Here is a 19,671-nt window from a genome sequence, read left to right on the forward strand (position 1 = left end):
AATCATCTCCTCCGCCAGCTCCTGCACCCCTTCCGCAGCGAGTGGCCACTCCTAGCCTCCGCCTGTCCTTGCCGGACAAATTTAATGGGGACTCTAAGTTTTGCCGTGGCTTTCTTTCGCAATGTTCCCTGCACTTGGAGATGATGTCGGACCAGTTTCCTACTGAAAGGTCTAAGGTGGCTTTCGTAGTCAGCCTTCTGTCTGGAAAAGCCCTGTCATGGGCCACACCGCTCTGGGACCGCAATGACCCCGTCACTACCTCTGTACACTCCTTCTTCTCGGAAATTCGAAGTGTCTTTGAGGAACCTGCCCGAGCCTCTTCTGCTGAGACTGCCCTGCTGAACCTGGTCCAGGGTAATTCTTCCGTTGGCGAGTACGCCATACAATTCCGTACTCTTGCTTCTGAACTTTCCTGGAATAATGAGGCCCTCTGCGCGACCTTTAAAAAAGGCCTATCCAGCAACATTAAAGATGTTCTGGCCGCACGAGAAACTCCTGCTAACCTGCATGAACTCATTCATCTAGCCACTCGCATTGACATGCGTTTTTCTGAGAGGCATCAAGAGCTCCGCCAGGAAAAAGACTTAGATCTCTGGACACCTCTCCCACAGTCTCCATTGCAATCTGCGCCTAGGCCTCCCGCCGAGGAGGTCATGCAAGTGGATCGTCTCGCCTGACCCTGGAAGAGAGGAATCGCCGTAAGGAAGAGAATCTTTGTCTGTACTGTGCCAGTACCGAACATTTTTTGGTGGATTGCCCTATCCGTCCTCCACGTCTGGGAAACGCACGCTCGCACCCAGCTCTCGTGGGTGTGGCGTCTCTTGATGCTAAGTCGGCTTCTCCACGTCTCACGGTGCCTGTACGGATTTCGCCTTCAGCCAGCTCTTCCCTCTCAGCCGTGGCCTGCCTGGACTCTGGTGCCTCTGGGAATTTTATTCGGGAGTCCTTGGTGCATAAATTCCGCATCCCGGTGACCCGTCTTGTCAAGCCACTCCACATTTCCGCGGTCAACGGAGCCAGGTTGGATTGCACCGTGCGTTTCCGCACGGAGCCCCTCCTAATGTGCATCGGACCTCATCATGAGAAAATTGAGTTTTTGGTCCTCTCCAATTGCACTTCTGAAATTCTCCTTGGACTACCCTGGCTTCAACACCATTCCCCAACCCTGGATTGGTCCACTGGGGAGATCAAGAGCTGGGGTACCCCTTGCTTCAAGGACTGCCTTAAACCGGTTCCCAGTACTCCCTGCCGTGACCCTGTGGTTCCTCCTGTATCCGATCTCCCTAAGGTCGCTATGGACTCTGCCCGCCTTAAGAAGTGCCTCTCCCCCCCTCCCAGTCCAGTCAGGCAAGCCTCGGTGCCTCCTCGTGGCCCTCGTCCTGGTGTCACACTGCCCCGTGCCAGGCCTCGCCCTCTGCCCTCCCTCCCCATTCCCACTCCTGCTGTACTGCCTGCCGTTGAGGAATCCCTCCATCCTTTCCCGGTGTCCTCATCCCAGGGGGGGCAGTTACCGGACAAAGAGAAGGGGAGACCTAAGGGGGGGGTACTGTTACGCCTAGCGCTCCGGGTCCCCGCTCCTCCCCGGAGCGCGTATGGCGTCTCTCTCTCCGCAGCGCCCCGGTCGGTCCCGCTGACCGGGAGCGCTGCACTGTCATGGCCGTTGGGGATGCGATTCGCACAGCGGGACGCGCCCGCTCGCGAATCGCATCCCAGGTCGCTTACCCGTTCCCGTCCCCTGCTGTCATGTGCTGGCGCGCGCGGCTCCGCTCTCTAGGGCGCGCGCGCGCCAGCTTCCTGAGACTTAAAGGGCCAGTGCACCAATGATTGGTGCCTGGCCCAATTAGCTTAATTGGCTTCCACCTGGTCCCTGACTATATCTGACCTCCTCCCATGCACTCCCTTGCCGGATCTTGTTGCCCTTGTGCCTAGTGAAAGCGTTTTGTGTGTCCAAAGCCTGTGTACCAGAACTTCTGCTATCCACCCTGACTACGAACCTTGCCGCCTGCCCCCGACCTTCTGCTACGTCCGACCTTGCTTCTGTCTACTCCCTTGTACCGCGCCTATCTTCAGCAGCCAGAGAGGTTGAGCCGTTGCTAGTGGATACGACCTGGTCACTACCGCCGCAGCAAGACCATCCCGCCTTGCGGCGGGCTCTGGTGAAAACCAGTAGTGACTTAGAACCGGTCCACTAACACGGTCCACGCCAATCCCTCTCTGGCACAGAGGATCCACCTCCTGCCAGCCGGCATCGTGACACATATACAGTATTTTCTTACAAAAATTGATGATAGAATGTATTTATTTATTTGTGCAAGCGACAGACTATGTATACAAAGGCAATTGAAAATGTATACACACAATCACCTTCACAAAAAATTTGCCTCAAATATGATAGTAATATATGATATGATAGCAATAAAATATTGAACAGATTCAACTTTGCTTAAACACTCAAGCGAAACAAAATGCACTATGCATAAACACTGCAAAATGTAAGAAATGGAAATTGTTCATACCTCATATGTCCATTCAATGATATGTGGGTAATAACTGCATAAATAAGTTTTATGTAATAAGTGCATAAACAATGGGATTGTCTCAACCAACTACATATTTGTGATTATGTATGTAAACCATTTCTTCCCCCGATGCAGATTTTGCCTCTAATCCATAAAAGCAAATCCCAAAACCTAATCCAGTGCATTAAAGGGCGAACTAAATGTATCCCCTATCGACAAAATAGGGAATAAGTGTCAAATTGTGGGGGTCCCACCACTGGGACCCCCTGAAATCTACTGTATTGGGATCAGTTACTCACCCATCCTCGCAGAGCTCCCGCTCCCACCCTCGGATCTGAGCATGATTGACAGGCCATTCAGCTAATCACCATACAGGAGATTGTGGGTGTCCCATCAGTCAAACACTCACAATCACTTATCCCCTTACCGGAAGTTTTGAAATGCTCCAAAGACTTAAGAAAAACAGCATTTTTGTGAATTGTGCTCTTTAACTCCTTAAGGACACAGCCGATTTTAACCTTAAAGGGGTACTCTGGTTGAAAACTTTTTTTTTTTTTTTAAATGAACTGGTGCCAGAAAATTATACAGATTTGTAAATGACTTCTATTAAAAAAATATTTATCCTTCCAGTACTTACTGTAGAGGGAATTCTGTGCTTTTTGAATTGTGCCTTGTCCATAGTGCTCTCTGCTGACACCTCTGTCCATGTCAGGAACTGTCCAAAGTAACATAGGTTTGTTATGAGGATTTTATCCTGCTCTGGACAGTTCCTGATACAGGCATCAGGTGTCAGCAGAGAGCACTGTGGACAAGACAAAAAAGGACATTAAAAAGAAAAGAATTTCCTCTGTAGCATACAGCTGCTAAAAAGTACTGGAAGGATAAATATTTTTGAATAGAAGTAATTTACAAATCTGTTTAACTTTCTGGCACCAGTTGATTTAACCCCTTAAGGACTGAGCCCTTTTTCACTTTAAGGACTTGGCCATTTTTTGCAATTCTGACCACTGTCACTTTAAACATTAATAACTCGGGAATGCTTTTAGTTATCATTCTGATTCCGAGGTTGTTTTTTCGTGACATATTCTACTTTAACATAGTAGTAAAATTTTGTGGTAACTTGCATCCTTTCTTGGTGAAAAATCCCAAAATTTTATGAAAAATGTGAAAATTTTGCATTTTTCAAACTTTGAAGCTCTCTGCTTGTAAGGAAAATGGATATTCCAAATAATTTTTTTTATTCACATATGCAATATGTCTACTTTATGTTTGCATCATAAAATTGATGTGTTTTTACTTTTGGAAGACACCAGAGGGCTTCAAAGTTCAGCAGCAATTTTCCAATTTTTCAAAAAATTTTGAAACTCGCTTTTCTTCAGGGACCAGTTCAGGTTTGAAGTGGATTTGAAGGGTCTTCATATTAGAAATACCCCATAAATTACCCCATTATAAAAACTGCACCCCCCAAAGTATTCAAAATGACATTCAGTCAGTGTTTTAACCCTTTAGGTGTTTCACAGTAATAGCAGCAAAGTGAAGGAGAAAATTCACAATCTTCATTTTTTACACTCGCATGTTCTTGTAGACCCAATTTTTGAATTTTTGCAAGGGGTAAAAAGGAGAAAATGTTTACTTGTATTTGAAACCCAATTTCTCTCGAGGAAGCACATACCTCATATGTCTGTTAATTGTTTGGCGGGCGCAGTAGAGGGCTCAGAAGGGAAGGAGTGACAAATGTTTTTTGGGGAGCATGTAATCTTTAGGGAGCCCCTATGATGCCAGAACAGCAAAAAACCCCACATGGCATACCATTTTGGAAACTAGACCCCTCGGGGAACATAATAAGGGGTAAAGTAAACCTTAATACCCCACAGGTGGTTCACGACTTTTGCATATGTAAAAAACAAAAAAAATGTTTCCCTAAAATGCTTGGTTTCCCAAAAGTTTTACATTTTAAAAAAGGGTAATAGCAGAAAATACCCCCCCAAAATTTGAAGCCCAATTTCTCTCAATTCAGAAAACACCCCATATGGGGGTGAAAAGTGCTCTGCTGGCGCACTACAGGTCTCAGAAGAGAAGGAGTCACATTTGGCTATTTTGAAGGAAATTTTGCTCTGGGGGCATGCCGCATTTAGGAAGCCCTTATGGTGCCAGGACAGCAAAAAAAAAAAAAAACCACATGGCATACCATTTTGGAAACTAGACCCCTTGGGGAACATAACAAGGGGTAAAGTGAACATTAATGCCCCACAGGGGTTTCACAACTTTTGCATATGTAAAAAAATAAATATATTTTACCTAAAATGCTTGGTTTCCCCAAAAATTTACATTTTTACAAAGGGTTAAAGCAGGAAAAAAAATATTTGAAGCCCAACTTCTCCCGATTCAGAAAACACCCCATATGGGGGTGAAAAGTGCTCTGCTGGCGCACTACAGGTCTCAGAAGAGAAGGAGTCACAATTGGCTTTTTGAAAGCAAATTTTGCTCTGGGGGCATGCCGCATTTAGGAAGCCCCTATGGTGCCAGAACAGCAAAAAAAAAAACACAATGGTATACCTTTTTGGAAACTAGACCCCTCGGGGAACGTAACAACGCAACAATCTTTATACCCCACAGGTGTTTCATGACTTTTGCATATGTAAAAAAATAAAAAATAAATTTTACCTAAAATGGTTCTTTTCCCAAAAATTTTACATTTTTAAAAAGGGTAAAAGCAGAAAATACCCCCAAAAATTTGTAACACAATTTCTCCCGAGTACGGCGATACCCCATATGTGACCCTAAACTGTTGCCTGGAAATACAACAGGGCTCCAAAGTGAGAGTGCCATGCGCATTTGAGGCCTAAATTAGGGACTTGCATAGGGGTGGACATAGGGGTATTCTATGCCAGTGATTCCCAAACAGGGTACCTCCAGCTGTTGTAAAACTCCCAGCATGCCTGGACAGTCAGTGGCTGTCTGGCAATACTGGGAGTAGTTGTTTTGCAACAGCTGGAGGCTCCGTTTTGGAAACAGTGGCATACCAGACATTTTAAATTTTTATTGGGGAGGGGAGGGGAGGGGGGCTGTGTAGGGGTATGTGTATGTGTAGTGTTTTTTACTTTTTATTTTATTTTTTGTTAGTGTAGTGTTTTTAGGGTACAGTCGCGTGGGCTGGGGTTCACAGTAGTTTCTCGCTGGCAGTTTGAGCTGTGGCAGAAAATTTGCCGCAGCTCAAACTTGCAGCCGGATACTTACTGTAAATCTCCGCCCATGTGAGTGTACCCTGTACGTTCACTTTGGGGGGGGGCATCCAGCTGTTGCAAAGCTACAACTCCCAGCATGTACGGTCTATCAGTGCATGCTGGGAGTTGTAGTTTTGCAACAGCTGGAGGCACACTGGTTGTGAAACACCGAGTTTGGTAACAAACTCAGTGTTTTGCAACCAGTGTGCCTTCAGCTGTTGCAAAAGCTACAACCCCCAGCATGTACGGACAGCGGAAAGGCATGCTGGGTCTTGTAGTTATGCAACAGCTGGAGGCATACTACTTTGGCTGGGGATGCTGGGGATTGTAGTTATGCAAACAGCTGGAGACACACTGGTTTGCTACTTAACTCAGTGTGCCTTCAGCTGTTGCAAAACTACAACTCTCAGCAGTCACCGACAGCCAACGGGCATGCTGGGAGTTGTAGTTATGCAACCAGCAGTTGCACCACTACAACTCCCAGCATGCACTTTAGCTGTTTGTGCAAGCTGGGAGTTGTAGTTACACAACAGCTGAAGGTACACTTTTCCATAGAAAAAATGTGCCTCCAGCTGTTGCAAAACTATAAGTCCCAGCATGCCCATAAGGGCATGCTGGGAGTTGTGGTGGTCTGCCTCCTGCTGTTGCATAACTACAGCTCCAGCATGCCCTTTTTGCATGCTGGGAGCTGTTGCTAAGCAACAGCAGGAGGCTGTCACTCACCTCCAACGATCCACGCCGCATCAGGTCAGTCCCTGGTCGTCGCCGCCGCCGCTGCTCCTGGGGCCCTGATCCCAACATTCACGCCGGGGATCGGGGTCCCCAGCTCCCGGGGTGCACGTCCCGCACCCGCTCACGTCCTCCGGAAGAGGGGCGGAGCGGGTTGTGGGAATGACACCCGCAGCAGGCGCCCTGATTGGTCGGCCAGGAAACCAGCCGACGAATCAGGGCGATCATGAGGTGGCACCAGTGCCACCTCACCCCGGCTGGCTATGGCTGTTCGGGGCCGTCAGAGACGGCCCCGAACAGCCTGTAATTCCGGGTCACCGGGTCACTGGAGACCCGCTTGACCCGGAATCTTCCGCAGATCGCTGGACTGAATTGTCATCATGACCCCCCTGGGCGATATGCCGCGATGCCTGCTGAACGATTTCAGCAGGCATCGGGCACTGGCTCCCCTCCGGCTAGCGGCGGGGGCCGGGAATGGACAGGACGTCCTGAGTCCTTAAGGACTTGGAAAAGGGGCCGTTTGAGTACGTTCTGCATCCTTAAGGGGTTAAAGTACCCCTTTAAGGACACAGCCAATTTTATTTTTGCGTTTTCATTTTTTCCTCCTCGTCTTCTAATATTCATGACTCTTTTATATTTCCCAATATGCAAAGAAAGGAGAAATGGCACTCACCGCTTACTGTAATTTCTTTCTTTTATTCTTCATAAAGTGCAGGTGCTTTAAAAAGGCATTTCACCCAGCCGGGTGTGGACGCCAGTGCGCGTGCTACAGGTAACAATTGTTTCGCTCTGGCTTGAGCTTCAACAGACCTTCCCTTTCCCATGCTCCTTCATTCCTTATAACACGTCATGAAGGATCCACGGGGCGGGGAATACAAGCACAATAGGTTTAAAAAACAGTGTAAAGTGCAAAAAACACATACATTTAAAACCAAAAACTAAATAACTACAAAAATAATCCTAAGTCAATCCTGTCATTTAATCCTCCTAACTCTTGTGCACCAGTTTTCAAAATCCACTTTGCTTCGATCTCGCGGAGGATTTTTTCATTATCTTTACCTTGAGTACAAATTAACCTTTTAATGCCCATAAATTTCAGGACGCTTGCATCTCCATTGTGTGCCGAATTAATATGTTCTATTAATCTTGGGGAACCTTTTCCTGATTTTATTGACCAGGTGTGTTCCCGAAAACGTGTATTTAGTGCACGAATAGTGCTTCCTATATAAAATCTCCCGCAGGTGCAAATTAATGCATACACTGCAAAGGAAGTTTTACAACAAATAAATTCGGTAATATTTTTTGTTTGGCCACCAATGGAGATGCATTTTCCTGGTTGGAAATATGCGCACCAATTGCATCGTCCACACCTATGATTCCCGACTACTGCGTTTTTTTCTAACCATGTTTTGTTACTTTCCTTTTCTTTATATTTACTACGTACTAATTCGTCTTTTAGATTTTTTGTACGTTTAAAAGTAACTATTGGTTTATTTTTTCTAATATTCCCCATAAGCGGATCTCTCTCAATTAAATGCCAATTGGAAAAAATAGCACTTTTTATTATTTCTGCTACTGGACTATATTTAAAGGAGAAACAGAACCTGTCATTTTCGGGATTTTTAATTTTTCGTTTATTAGTTTTTTTATGGAGTAGAGTTTTTCTATCTAATTTTCTAGCTCTAATTAATGCTTCAGTTAACACGGTCTGAGGGTATCCCCTTAACAAAAAGCGCTTCGTTAGGGTCTCGGCTTGTTGCTCAAATGTTTCATCCGAGCTGTTAATCCTCCTTAATCGTAAATATTGGCTATATGGGATTGCGTTCCTGGTATGGGATGGGTGATAGCTCTGGTAATGTAAATACGAATTTGACGCTGTTTCCTTTCTATAACCTTCTGTTTCCAAAATACCATTTTTTGCTATCACACGTACATCCAGGAACTCCAATTCCTCTTTACTCCATTTACATGTGAAGAACATGTTCATGTCATTGTTGTTTAACAAGGACATGAACCCTTTGAAATCCTCCACAGACCCGTTCCAAAGTAGGAAAACATCATCTACAAAACGAAAATAACAACGTATAAATTTAAGAAATGGGTTTCTCAAACAAAAAACATATTTTTCCTCAAAATAGGCGAGAAAAAGGTTAGCCAGGGTACATGCTACCGGGGTCTTGGTTACTTAGACCTTTATTACAGAATGTTCCCTCCCTCGTAAAAGATACCAATGATTTCCTCACTGCTCTGGATGGCATCCCCTGGCAGGATGATTTCCTAATAGTATCCATAGACGTGGAGAGTCTTTATACCAGGATCCCCCAGGAATTGGCCGTCCAGTGCATTGAGGAAATCTTGGGAAAAGCAGGAAAAAGTGAAGCCTATATTAAATTTGTCGGAGAATCTCTTTCATTTATTTTGGGTAATAATGTATTTAAGTTTGGTAGCCAGTGGTACAGTCAAAACCGGGGGACCGCGATGGGGACCCCGGTAGCATGTACCCTGGCTAACCTTTTTCTCGCCTATTTTGAGGAAAAATATGTTTTTTGTTTGAGAAACCCATTTCTTAAATTTATACGTTGTTATTTTCGTTTTGTAGATGATGTTTTCCTACTTTGGAACGGGTCTGTGGAGGATTTCAAAGGGTTCATGTCCTTGTTAAACAACAATGACATGAACATGTTCTTCACATGTAAATGGAGTAAAGAGGAATTGGAGTTCCTGGATGTACGTGTGATAGCAAAAAATGGTATTTTGGAAACAGAAGGTTATAGAAAGGAAACAGCGTCAAATTCGTATTTACATTACCAGAGCTATCACCCATCCCATACCAGGAACTCAATCCCATATAGCCAATATTTACGATTAAGGAGGATTAACAGCTCGGATGAAACATTTGAGCAACAAGCCGAGACCCTAACGAAGCGCTTTTTGTTAAGGGGATACCCTCAGACCGTGTTAACTGAAGCATTAATTAGAGCTAGAAAATTAGATAGAAAAACTCTACTCCATAAAAAAACTAATAAACGAAAAATTAAAAATCCCGAAAATGACAGGTTCTGTTTCTCCTTTAAATATAGTCCAGTAGCAGAAATAATAAAAAGTGCTATTTTTTCCAATTGGCATTTAATTGAGAGAGATCCGCTTATGGGGAATATTAGAAAAAATAAACCAATAGTTACTTTTAAACGTACAAAAAATCTAAAAGACGAATTAGTACGTAGTAAATATAAAGAAAAGGAAAGTAACAAAACATGGTTAGAAAAAAACGCAGTAGTCGGGAATCATAGGTGTGGACGATGCAATTGGTGCGCATATTTCCAACCAGGAAAATGCATCTCCATTGGTGGCCAAACAAAAAATATTACCGAATTTATTTGTTGTAAAACTTCCTTTGCAGTGTATGCATTAATTTGCACCTGCGGGAGATTTTATATAGGAAGCACTATTCGTGCACTAAATACACGTTTTCGGGAACACACCTGGTCAATAAAATCAGGAAAAGGTTCCCCAAGATTAATAGAACATATTAATTCGGCACACAATGGAGATGCAAGCGTCCTGAAATTTATGGGCATTAAAAGGTTAATTTGTACTCAAGGTAAAGATAATGAAAAAATCCTCCGCGAGATCGAAGCAAAGTGGATTTTGAAAACTGGTGCACAAGAGTTAGGAGGATTAAATGACAGGATTGACTTAGGATTATTTTTGTAGTTATTTAGTTTTTGGTTTTAAATGTATGTGTTTTTTGCACTTTACACTGTTTTTTAAACCTATTGTGCTTGTATTCCCCGCCCCGTGGATCCTTCATGACGTGTTATAAGGAATGAAGGAGCATGGGAAAGGGAAGGTCTGTTGAAGCTCAAGCCAGAGCGAAACAATTGTTACCTGTAGCACGCGCACTGGCGTCCACACCCGGCTGGGTGAAATGCCTTTTTAAAGCACCTGCACTTTATGAAGAATAAAAGAAAGAAATTACAGTAAGCGGTGAGTGCCATTCCTCCTTTCTTTGCATATTGGGATTTTGAATACTCTTCATTTTCATAAGGAATTGAGCACCACTAACTGTTATGGGACTGACCTGGTTCGCATAGGAGTCACGGGAAGCTTGGCAGTGCCGGCCAGCTTTTTCTAATCTAAGTTGTCTTTTATATTTCCATTCAAAGACCCATGTGAGGGCTTGTTTTTTGTGTGACCAGTTGAACTTTTTAATGACATCACTCATTTTACCCTAAAATGTATGGTAAACCCAAATTATTATTTTTTGTGTAAGGAAAATTATTATAAAAATTTAGCAAATTTGGGAGGGGGAGTTTGTTTTCACGCTGTATACTTTATGGTAAAAATGACATGTTCTCTTTATTCTCTGGATCATTACCATTAAAATGATACCCATGGTTACATGCATTTATTTTATTGTACTGCTTTTAAAAAATCTCAAACTCTCTAACTTTCTTATTTTTCCGTATTCAGGGATGAATGAGGGCTAATTTTTTGTGCCATGATCTGCAGTTTGTTTTAGTACCACGTTTGCACAAATATTACTTTATTGATTGCTTTTTATTAAATATTTTTCTTGCACCGTTCGCCGTAGAGGATTAATAACATATTTTTATAGTTCTGACATTCATGCATGTGGTGTTACCAAATATGTTTATCATTTATCTTTTTTTTTTTTTTTTTTTTTTTTTTTGCTTTTGTGTATTAATATGGGGGAAAGGGGTGATTTAAAACTTTATTGGGGAGGGGCTTTTTCATATTTTTTTCCACTTTTTTAAAAACTTTTTTTTACATTTATTTTAAAGTTTTAGAGTCCCCATAGGGGACTATTTATAGCAATCTTTAGATTGCTAATACTGTTCAGTGCTATGCATAGGGCATAGCACTGATTAGTATTATCGGAAATCTACTACTCTGGTCTGCTGGAAGGCAGATCCGTGCAGAAGACCCGGGAGACGGATGGAGGCAGGTGAAAGGACCTCCGTCCGCCATCTTAGCTGATCTGGTCCCTGCAGAAGTGCCGCAGGCGATTAGATCAGCCATTCAAAGTTCTGCATTGCCGCAGATGCCGTGATCTATATTGATCACGGCATCTGAAGGGCTAATGGCAGACATCAGTGCAATTGCTAATGTCTTCCATTACCGGCGGGTCTGTGGCTGCTGACAGACACTGAGAATGAAGCGAGCGCCGATCCTGCACTCGCGTCACAGCCGTGCCGTAAATGTACGGCGCTGTGCACAAAGTGATGCTATGCAGCGCCGTACATTTACGGTGCATGTCCTTAAGGGGTTAAAATGTGCAGGGAAAGAACACATAATAATATGTGCAATCTCATATTTTAGTTTCTTGGAATTCCAATGTTGAAGGGAATAAATAAAATGCCTTTTGTAAGGAAAAATATTTCAGGGTATTAAATTTGAGGTTCTGAATGTCAAATGCTGTTATCAAGAAGAACGTCTTACAGATAACAAGTATAAATTATTCTCTGGAACTTCTTGGCTTGGTCAAAACAGATTCTCATGGCCTTGAGGAAAAGAACCCGTTCCACTATATCTATTTGAAAAACACAGTGAAGGTTATTATGACTCTTCCTAAAGTTATACAGCAGCTCATAACTTTTTTTTATATATGTCTCTTCCAGGCAATATAAATGCGACCAAATAATATACTAAAGTTATCTTCTTCCATTTGCTATAGCTACACTCTTTGACCTCTTCATTTTAAGGCACCTAATTATTGTATTTTGAAGGCCTAACAAATGCACATTAGATTTACATTATTTTTTAATGTAGCTTTTACATTTTAAAATACTGATGGATTATTGTGTATCTGTGGCCAAGAGCGCACTTAGTAAATGCAATTACATTTCAGTGTAAATGCACCTTAAGTACTGTTACCACAATACCTATGTCAGCATAATAAACAGCAGCACCGTACAAACGAATAACCTTAGAAGTGATCAAGCATAATGATATTTATAAACATGTACATAAGGATCTGCACAGGCTCTGCAATGTCAGGCTAAAGCCAAATTATAATAAATAGTATTATCTTCAAACATGATTTTAAGGTTTATATATAGATATAATCTAAAATGCATTTAGAAAGTCTTTATACTCTTTCACTTTTTCACAATTTGTTATGTTGCAGCCTTGTAAAGACAAAAATGTTTTATTTCCCCCTATCATTCTGCACACAACATCCAATAAGAACAAAATAAAAACAAGATTTCAAATTTCTTGAAAATTTGTTAAAAAGGAAAAACTAACATTTTGCATGGACAGAAGTATTCAGACCCTTTGCACACTTGAAATGTAGCTCTGGCTCCTACAATTCCTATTAATCATGTATAAGATGTTTCTACACCTTGATCAGAGTCACCTGTGGTAAATTCAGCTGATTAGACAGGACAAAGACATGTCTATAAAGATCTTATAGCTGACAATGTATATGAGAGCAAAAAAAACATGCCATAAGATGAAAAAAATTGCCTGTAGAGCTCAGAGACAGGATTGTGTGGGGAAACATCTGGAAAAGGGAACAAAAAACTATTCTGCACTGAATGGAAAGTTCCCAAGAGCACAATGGTCCCCATATCTCTTAAATGGAAAAAGTTTGGTCACCTCAGAAATCAAATTAGAGGGTCCTTGGTGTAAGGTGACCAAGAAGACAAAGGTCACTTTGACTGCCCTTCAAAAATAGTGTTTTGCAGATGGGAGAACCTTCCAGAAGGTCAATGATCATTGCGTCACTCCACCAATCTGTAAAAGACACATGAAAGCCTTCCTGGAGATAGCAGAAAAACACCTAAAGGACTCGACTATGATAAATGTCAGGAGTAAACCAGGCACTACTTATCACTTGCTCAATATTAGTGAAACTGCAGGGGTGTTTTTTAGTTTTTGAACAGGGAAACGAGTCAGTACCAGTATATTTCTATTGATAATCTAGTCCAAAGTGCTCTGGATTTCAGACCGGGTCAAAGGTTCACCTTCCAGAAAGATAATGACCCTTATAATGCAGCCAAGACAACACATGAGCCAGAACCCTCACATGATTCTGACCGAATCTCTCTGCAGAGACCTGAAAAAGATTCCGTTGATGGTGCCCATTCAAAATGATAGAGCTTGAAAGAACCTGCAGAGAAGAATTGCAGAAAATCCCCAAATCCAGGTGTTTGAAAACTTTATATATCAATGCAATATTTTTTTGTTTTATTTTTAATAATTACCAAAGTTTTCTTTTTCTCATTCTGGGGTATTGAGTGCAAAATCATAAGAGATATGTTTAGCACAAGGCCGCAAAATAAAGTGTAAAAATAGTTAAAGGGTCTGAAAACCTTCTCAATGTACTATATTTAAACATTAAGTTAATACCTTGTTTTACTTCTTTTGCACTCATCTTGGATTTTTGTCTGTATTAGAACCTGGTTTAGAACTGTGTTATTATTTTTCCAAACAAAATACTCCTAATGAATTAGGTTTGTTCTTTAACCCCTTAACGACAATGTACGTAAATGTATGTCACGGTGACAAGGTACTTAGCGCACCATGACGTACATTTACGTGCCGACATGATCGTGAGCCCCGGAGTGGTGCTCAAGTCATGCCCGGCAGGTCCCGGCAGATATCAATAGCTAGGGACCCACCGGTAATGGCGCGATTGCGCGGATGTCCGCCATTAACCCCTCCGATACCGTGATCAATACAGATCACGGCATCTGCGGCAGTGCGGTAGTTTGAATGGATGATCGGATTGCCCACAGCCCTGCCGCGGGGATCCGATCATCCAGCATGGCGGCCGGAGGTCCCCTCACCTTGCTCTGGCTGTCTCCCGGGGTCTTCTGCTCTCGTCTGAGATCGAGCAGACAAGAGCAGAAGATGACCGATGATTCTGAGCAGTGATGTGTCCTATGCATAGCCCTGCACAGTATTAGCAATCAACTGATTGCAATGAATAGTCCCCTATGGGGACATAAAAAGTGTAAAAAAAAAAAAAGTAAAGAAATGTAAAATAAAAAAAATTTGAAAAATCCCCTCCCCCAATAAAAAGTAAAATGTCAGTTTTTCCCATTTTACCCCCCAAAAAGTGTAAAAAATATAATTAATACACATATTTGGTATCACCGCATGCGTAAAAGTATGAAACATTAAAATATATTGTTCATTATCCCATATGGTGAACAGCGTAAACGTAAAAAAAAAAAAATATATAAAAAGTCCAAAATTGCTGCTTTTTTGTCACATTTTGTTCCAAAAAAAATTAATAAAAAATGAATAAAAAGTAAAACCTAAGCAAAAGTGGTACTGATAAAAACTACAGATCATGGCGCAAAAAAATTAGCCCTCATATCGCCCCATATATGAAAAAAGGAGAAAGTTATAGGTGGTCAAAATAGGGCAATTTCAAACATATTAATTTTGTTGATTTTATTTATTTTTTTTTAAGTGGTACAATTATAGAAAAACATATAACCATGGGTATCATTTTAATCATATTGACCCACAGAATAAAGAAAACATGTCATTTTTACCAGAAAGTGTACAGCGTGAAAACAAAACCTTCCAAAATTTGCTAAATTGCGGTTTTCTTTTCAATTTTACCACATAAATAATATTTGTTTGGTTGCGCTGTACATTTTATGGTAAAATAGGTGATGGAAAAAACAAGCCCTCATATGGGTCTGTGGATGGAAATATAAGAGAGTTATGATTTTTAGAAGGCGAGGAGGAAAAAACAAAAATGCAAAAATAAAATTGGTCTGGTCCTTAAGGCCAAAATGGGCTTGGTCCTTAAGGGGTTAAAAGAGGATGCCCTATAAAGATAACTCCTCAATATATGTCATCTATGCATATCACAATGCATAGATGATGGACAGTCATATCATATAATAGTGGACAACTGACACTGAAATAATAAAAATGGGAAACAACATAAAGTAATGTCACAAAACAAGAATAAACATATCAATGTATACAATGAGATAATCTATTTTCTTATCTTATTATACATTTAATTTTCCTAACAGCAAACCTCAGCCCATGTACCCAATTCTAACAGCCAATAAATCAGTAAGAATTTTTTAGGTCAAACAAATTCAAATTGGGTAAAAAACCTGTTACTAATCTTTTCTTATCACCATACTAATGCACAACAATTCAAGCCTAAATCTGTGTGAAGTACCATTTAATATTATCATAAGGCATCAGAACTTTTGCCCAGATAGTTAGTACTACATTAAGCGCTAGGTTCCCCCAATAAAAAGATTAGACTCTTGCATATATAGTAGTTATACTACTAAAACAACCAGGTCTATTGATCTTACTGTATCTTCATAGGTCAGCAATTTATATGGAGGAATACAGATATTTTAAAGGATTCCAACAGGGAAAAAATTCATATTTCACCAAATGGCATTTTATGGAATAATTCCATATTATTAATGTCATCATAATTCTGTGACAATTCATGGAGTCCATTACTTCATAATATAGAACTGCACACCATGTGCACACTTCATGTTATATACGTTAATACCATATAAAGCATCACTGACAGACCAGGATATGAAGGAATTATGACAAGTCAAGAGATAGTAGTAAACAAAAAAATAAATAAATAAAAGAATATATATATATATATATATATATATATATATATATATATATACACACACACACACATACACATATTGTTCCTATTTTTATTTCTCAATTTTTTGTAGGTCTGTTACTTCTGTTATATGACACATGCTCTGCACGTTTTTATAGGGCATGGAGTTTGTGTTATTTTGTTTTCTATATATGTGTAACATTTCAAACCAGATATTTATGCTAAAAGGTCCTTCCTGCTGACAGGATTTGGTTGGAAAAATGTGCTCTATTGAAACATTTTCCATTTCCCAGACAAAACAGTTATATTCTTTAAAATGCAAAGGCTGCAAATCAAGATTGCTTACATATTACCTTCCTGGATCCACGACCGGTTTGCTTTTCCTTTTCTGACCTAGAATAAAGCCTATGAATAGCACATGCATTAGATGCTGACTACATGCTTCCTGCAACCAGTTGATAAGCTTTCACTGTTGTGTGTCTATCAAAAGCCACATTCAACTACAATGTCCTGTCATTCTAGTCTATACTTACTGCATCACTGCCAGTTTATGTGTTTTGCACATAGTGCTGTTCTTTACACCGTCCTTTAACCTATATATTTTCATGTCAAAATAAAATTGCAAAGTAGAAAGACTACAGTCAGGAGAAGCAGCACAAAAAGCTACCACTGTTCTTCAAAGTGTGATCTACATCGATCAGCCATAAAATTAAAACCGCTGACAGGGGAAGTGAATAACATTGAGTATTTTGTGACAATGGCACCTGTTAAGAGGTGGGATGTATTAGGCAGAAAATGAATGGTTTAAAATGGTTTAGATAAAGATTGTATCCAGTTAAACAACAGTCAAATTGTGGGGAAAATGAAATGGCTAAATGACTTGGGTCAGAACATTTTTGAACCAACAGATTTAGGTAAATAATTTAAAGAGGATGTCTGGTGAAAGGCAACTTATCCCCTATGCACAGGACCGATGGGAATCTGGGACCCCCGTGATCTCTAGAGTGGAGCCACGGCTCTCAGAGAAAGCACATGCTGCAGACAGCATTCAATTCTACGGGAGTGCTGGAGATACCTCAGTGCTGCTCTCCCATAAAAATGAATGGAGTGGAGCACCATCTACAGCACATGCTTTCTCTGAGAGCCTGGGCCCCATTCTGGAAATCCCAGGGTTGAGGGCGTGTGTGAAGATGTGGTGTTACCACCACTATCAGACAGACCCCCAAGCAATAAGTATCTAAAACTTATTTACCTAACTGAGCACTGGTTGTTGTTTGGTAATGATATGTCCAGATAAAGACAAGTCCTCTACCATCCACAGTATATGCCTATTAATCACGCCAAAAATAGTGCTGGCCAGTAGAGAAAAAACTGAAGTCTATGTTTCTGCAACTTGACATTAAAGGGTTACTCCGCTCCCCAGCATCCGGAACATTGAGTTCCTGATCGCTGGGGAGCGGAGTAAACCTTTAAGTAACAGAATTATAAAAAGCGGCTAGAGACAGCTGTGAGTCATCTCTGATAAAGGTACTAATGTATTACTGAAATGTATTGTAAAATATTGGCTATTTCTTGATACATGGATTCTTTGATGTCAAAAACTTTTGATCACAGTCCTCTGCCGCTACTTGCAGCCAACACATACTGCTAAGAGGACGCTGTATGTAAACAATAATACCTGAACACAGGGCTTAGACTCTAGATGGTGGGTACATACCGAATACCTAATTTCTTATCTTAGCACCATGGGGTGAGTTTTTAGAATACACTACCTGCCATTACTTACTATTACGCATAAATACAGCTGAACACTGGTCTTCTTCTTTAGCTCCTATGGTGGTGTATTATGTTTTTGGTGGTGTTTGGTGGTATTGGGGTGGCAGTGGTATACTAACATATGATTTTTTTAAGAGCCAATTGGTCTTAATTTATATACTGGCTTTTATACATAAATACAAATGTATGTACCATTTATTTATTTTTGTCAATCATATCCATACAGCATTGAAAACTATTGTGCAAGCATATTCTTGCTATCCAAGATAAGTTATTATTGTAGATTTTATGGTGTGTTCCAGATATGCAGGGATTAGTGCTTTCCAAAAATCCAACCAATAACACTGTAAAGTCTCACTGATGTTCACAGGGAACAAAGGTTTACCCATCTGGTCTAGTGCCAAAATAATTTTTTTTTTTTTTTTTTTTTTAGCACAAATGGCTGAAAAAGTTAATATTGGCTATGTTAGAAAAGTGGCATAATAAACAATGCATCCCAGTAAGCTGTGTATAAGGCAGTGTAGCTATTGATTAAATGCCCATTCTGACTCCTATCCACCAATGAAAGAACCCTACAATAGGGCACACAAGCATCAGAACTGGACTACGGAGCAACCAAAGAAGATAGCCCTGTCTGATTAGTCACATTTTTTCAAGATGGGGATGTCTAGCTGTGCATGCCCTGCTTACTGGAAAAGATATAGCATTCGGCACACTGACAGGCATTTTGCTGCCCTAGGCATATTCTGTTGGGAAACTTTGGGTTCTGATATTTATATAGAGGTTATTTCGACACATACCATCTACAGTAACAAAAAATTGTTGCATACAAGTACATCCTTTTGTGTTTGTGGTATTCTGTAATGACAATGGCCTCTGTAAACAGGTTATTGTGCCCACTGCTAAATTACTTTAAGCAATGGTTTAAAAACAGGCAAAGAGTTCAAGATGTTGAATTCCCTACAAATTTCCCAGATATTAAAGTGGCATTCTGATGTGACTCAATTTTTTTAATTATTGGTGAAACTGGTCACAAAAAAAGAAAAGTTATACATACCTACCATGATCTCCCACAGGTGCCACTGCAGCTCCTGTTGAGGGTTCTTCCTTTCCCCTGATGTATATCTCTTCTGTTTGCTACCTAGAGGAGATATAGAAGCATAACTATCTTGCTCAGCCAAATCACCTAGCTGTAGTGGTGTCTTGTCCCGGGCAGAGAAAGTAGGCAGAAGGCAAAAAATAGCTGCACATCAATCAAACATCTGTGCAATGTGTACGAAAAATAGGTCAGATACAAGAAGGCCCCACCATACCCTTAGAAGACTTAAAGGATCTGCTGAAAAGTCTACGGGATGCCATGTTTCAATATGTCAAAGCTGATTTTGCAGCACAATGGGGATCCCCACAATTTTAGATTGATAGATTTAATGTTATGACTGATTGGTGTATGGTTGCCCCTAAAGTAAATTATTGGCTCATTCACAACCATTGTAAGTTAAAATCATACTGTAACTTACTATATGCATAGTCACAACATTTTTTGTGCCTGACATGGAGAATGTTACTATGCAGTGGGCATTTCATTTCCACTCAATACATTTGTAGTGAGTAGTAATGCAAACAGTACTGCATACAGGAGCAGTGTTCACCCAATTCTCTGCAGTCATTGGCTTTTTTAGGGACTCTCATATTGTTTTGATAATAACCAATATGGTTTCAGAACTGTATTGTTTTGTAAATAATATGGAATTGAGCTGCCTATTTTTTTTTTTGGCCAGATTTGCTGACTGCTGTACTGTGCCTGTGGCGT

This window comes from Hyla sarda, chromosome 9 (genome assembly GCF_029499605.1).
Source record: "Hyla sarda isolate aHylSar1 chromosome 9, aHylSar1.hap1, whole genome shotgun sequence".
NCBI classification, from domain to species: Eukaryota; Metazoa; Chordata; class Amphibia; order Anura; family Hylidae; genus Hyla; species Hyla sarda.